This window comes from Labeo rohita, unplaced genomic scaffold (genome assembly GCF_022985175.1).
Source record: "Labeo rohita strain BAU-BD-2019 unplaced genomic scaffold, IGBB_LRoh.1.0 scaffold_2885, whole genome shotgun sequence".
Classification (NCBI taxonomy): Eukaryota; Metazoa; Chordata; class Actinopteri; order Cypriniformes; family Cyprinidae; genus Labeo; species Labeo rohita.
The window spans coordinates 1-3,969 of NW_026129194.1; the positions used below are offsets into that span (position 1 = coordinate 1).

The window sequence follows — 3,969 nt, forward strand, 5'->3', positions numbered from 1 at the left end:
TATAGATAACTAAAGACCGATCTGTCTCCTTCCGTTCATAGCAAAAGCACTCGAACGAGTCGTTTTTAACCAGGTATCACTATTTCTCTCACAGAACAGTTCATTGGATGCTAACCAGTCAGGTTTCAGGAGTGGCCACTCAACTGAAACTGCACTACTGTCAGTCACCACCACCACCTACAGCTCAACCTGGCAAAGACTGAGCTCCTTGTTTTCCCTGCCGCTCCGACTCTACAGCATGACTTCACCATCCATTTAGCTTCATCAACAATTACCCCATCAAGATCTGCCAGAAATCTTGGTATGATCTTTGATGACCAGCTGACTTTCAAAGACCGTATAGCTAAAACCGCTCGATCTTGCAGGTCTGCATTACACAACATCAGAAAGATCAGGCCCTTTCTAACAGAGCAGGCCACACAACTTCTTGTCCAGGCCCTGGTCATCTCTAGGCTGGACTACTGCAATGCTCTCCTAGCCGGTCTTCCTTCACGCACAATCAAACCTCTACAAATGATTCAGAATGCAGCAGCACGACTGGTCTTCAACGAGCCCAAAAGGGCCCATGTCACACCTCTCTTTATCACCCTGCACTGGCTCCCGGTTGCGGCTCGCATCAAATTCAAGTCACTGATGCTTGCTTATAGAACAGCCACAGGCTCAGCGCCCGCCTTTCTCCACGCACTGCTACCAATCTACACTCCCTCCAGAACTCTGAGATCCGCCAGTGAGCGACGCCTCATTGTACCATCACAAAGAGGCACAAAATCACTTTCCAGAACATTCTCTTACCCCGGTTCTGGCTGGTGGAATGATCTTCCCACCGCTATCCGGAATGCCAACTCCCTAACAACTTTCAAGCGACTGCTGAAAACTCATCTCTTTCGAAACTATTTGACTTAAAAAAAACAAACAAACAAGCTTTATTCTACTCTTTTCCCTTTCTAGCTTGTACTTATCTGAACAATGCCTGTCTTATGGTACTATGAGCACTTCCTAAGTCGCTTTGGATAAAAGCTTCTGCTAAACGAACAAACGTAAAACGTAATGTAAACGGCTGCAAGCCAAATTTACTCTGCTCTTGACACCCCAGTGTAGCTCTGCTGTGAGCAGAGCCCCCAAAAATACAAGTCACTCGCAAAGGTTCCCCTCCACGGAAATCTTTAGTAAAAGGCGAAAGATTTATGCGTCGATGAAGAGAAACTCGAGCTGTGTCCCCACTGCCTTGGGCCTGTGCGCTCCCCGTGGTAAACCGCTATGCTCACCAAGGGTGACCTAGGGTGCCGACACCCGATTTTCGTGGCGCCCCTCGCTCCAAACGGGAGGAGTAAAAGTTACAAAAGTCCCTTCCATCGCCCAAGTAATCACAAGCCCAATCAAGGCAGTGGCATCTCTTTTTTCATGCCCCCGTCTGAGAAGTGAAAGCAAAACCGAACAAACAATAATAAAATGAAGGAGTCCAAACCATGACCCCCTGTGATGTGTAGCATCCCAAATGTTGAGAGACTTCAGCTCATGACGGGTCGACCTTGCATTTTATGCGGTAGGGGCTATTCGTTTCGCAATGTCGGTAATGTCACGTCGGCTCGGGGAGAGCCAGCGTGCACGACTCCTCGTTAGTATAGTGGACAGTATCTCCCAGGCCCTTTCTAACAGAGCAGGCCACACAACTTCTTGTCCAGGCCCTGGTCATCTCTAGGCTGGACTACTGCAATGCTCTCCTAGCCGGTCTTCCTTCACGCACAATCAAACCTCTACAAATGATTCAGAATGCAGCAGCACGACTGGTCTTCAACGAGCCCAAAAGGGCCCATGTCACACCTCTCTTTATCACCCTGCACTGGCTCCCGGTTGCGGCTCGCATCAAATTCAAGTCACTGATGCTTGCTTATAGAACAGCCACAGGCTCAGCGCCCGCCTTTCTCCACGCACTGCTACCAATCTACACTCCCTCCAGAACTCTGAGATCCGCCAGTGAGCGACGCCTCATTGTACCATCACAAAGAGGCACAAAATCACTTTCCAGAACATTCTCTTACCCCGGTTCTGGCTGGTGGAATGATCTTCCCACCGCTATCCGGAATGCCAACTCCCCTAACAACTTTCAAGCGAAACAAACAAACAAACAAACAAGCTTTATAGGCAGAGGACACAGCAGAGCTCAGCCCTTTGCAGTTGACTCCGGCCGGTCCCGGCCAACGCATTTGCGAGAGCTCCATTTTTGGGGGCTCCGGCTACTTTACCAAAAACTTTTACGTTTGTTAGGTTTTAGCAGAACCCCTTTTATCCAAACAGACGGAGGAAGTGCACTATACTAACCATAAGACAGGCATTGTTCAGATAAGTACAAGCTAGAAAGGGAAAAGAGTAGAATAAAGCTTGTTTGTTTGTTTTTTTTTTAAGTCAAATAGTTTGAAAGAGATGAGTTTTCAGCAGTCGCATCAAAGTTGTTATGGTTTGGACTCCTTCATTTTATTATTGTTTGTGGGGTTTTGCTTTCACTTCTCAGAACCGGGGGCATGAAAAAGAGATGCCACTGCCTTGATTGGGCTTGTGATTACTTGGGCGATGGAAGGACTTCTGTAAGTTCTTACTCCTCCCGATTGGTAGCAGTGCGAGGGGGCGCTGAGAAAATCGGGTGTCGGCAAGCTAGGTCACCCCTTGGTGAGCATAGCGGTTTACCACGGGGAGGGTCATCAAAGATCATACCAAGATTTCTGGCAGATCTTGATGGGGTAATTGTTGATGAAGCTAAATGGATGGTGAAGTCATGCTGTAGAGTCGGAGCGGCAGGGAAAACAAGGAGCTCAGTCTTTGCCAGGTTGAGCTGTAGGTGGTGGTGGTGACTGACAGTAGTGCAGTTTCAGTTGAGTGGCCACTCCTGAAACCTGACTGGTTAGCATCCAATGAACTGTTCTGTGAGAGAAATAGTGATACCTGGTTAAAAACGACTCGTTCGAGTGCTTTTGCTATGAACGGAAGGAGACAGATCGGTCTTTAGTTATCTATAAGTGAAGTGTTCGATGTAGGCCCCTTTGGCCCCTATGGGTGACTCGTGCGCTTCGAGCGTTCTTTTCTGACCGCCAAAGCCGGCGTCCGCCGCCTGCGTTGGTGGTATAGTGGTGAGCATAGCTGCCTTCCAAGCAGTTGACCCGGGTTCGATTCCCGGCCAACGCATTTCCTTTGGCTCCGGCCGAGGTCGAAGCGGAGCTCCTTCTGCGACCTCTGGCTGCACCAAAAACTTTTGGACGAGCCGTTCGGCGGCAGCAAAGAGCCAGGTCTCCCCGTCGGGGAATCGAACCCCGGTCTTCCGCGTGACAGGCGGAGATACTGTCCACTATACTAACGAGGAGTCGTGCACGCTGGCTCTCTCCCCGAGCCGACGTGACATTACCGACATTGCGAAACGAATAGCCCCTACCGCATAAAATGCAAGGTCGACCCGTCATGAGCTGAAGTCTCTCAACATTTGGGATGCTACACATCACAGGGGGTCATGGTTTGGACTCCTTCATTTTATTATTGTTTGTTCGGTTTTGCTTTCACTTCTCAGACGGGGGCATGAAAAAAGAGATGCCACTGCCTTGATTGGGCTTGTGATTACTTGGGCGATGGAAGGGACTTTTGTAACTTTTACTCCTCCCGTTTGGAGCGAGGGGCGCCACGAAAATCGGGTGTCGGCACCCTAGGTCACCCTTGGTGAGCATAGCGGTTTACCACGGGGAGCGCACAGGCCCAAGGCAGTGGGGACACAGCTCGAGTTTCTCTTCATCGACGCATAAATCTTTCGCCTTTTACTAAAGATTTCCGTGAGGGGAACCTTTGCGAGTGACTTGTATTTTTGGGGGCTCTGCTCACAGCAGAGCTACACTGGGGTGTCAAGAGCAGAGTAAATTTGGCTTGCAGCCGTTTACATTACGTTTTACGTTTGTTCGTTTAGCAGAAGCTTTTATCCAAAGCGACTTAGGA

General features: G+C 49.4%; 4 non-coding genes across 4 annotated transcripts; 2 read left to right on the forward strand and 2 right to left on the reverse strand.

Annotated features, from left to right (window-relative positions):
• Positions 1 to 1,096: 1,096 nt before the first annotated feature.
• On the reverse strand, positions 1,097 to 1,212 carry LOC127160098 (U5 spliceosomal RNA). Its single transcript, XR_007826649.1, has one exon. It is a non-coding gene; the product is annotated as a U5 spliceosomal RNA (small nuclear RNA).
• A 1,893-nt stretch (positions 1,213 to 3,105) lies between these two features.
• trnag-ucc (transfer RNA glycine (anticodon UCC)) lies at positions 3,106 to 3,177 on the forward strand. Its single transcript has one exon. It is a non-coding gene; the product is annotated as a tRNA-Gly (tRNA).
• A 103-nt stretch (positions 3,178 to 3,280) lies between these two features.
• Positions 3,281 to 3,352, reverse strand: trnad-guc (transfer RNA aspartic acid (anticodon GUC)). The gene has a single exon. It is a non-coding gene; the product is annotated as a tRNA-Asp (tRNA).
• Positions 3,353 to 3,753: 401 nt separating this feature from the next.
• Positions 3,754 to 3,867, forward strand: LOC127160099 (U5 spliceosomal RNA). Its single transcript, XR_007826650.1, has one exon. It is a non-coding gene; the product is annotated as a U5 spliceosomal RNA (small nuclear RNA).
• The last annotated feature ends 102 nt before the right edge of the window (positions 3,868 to 3,969 follow it).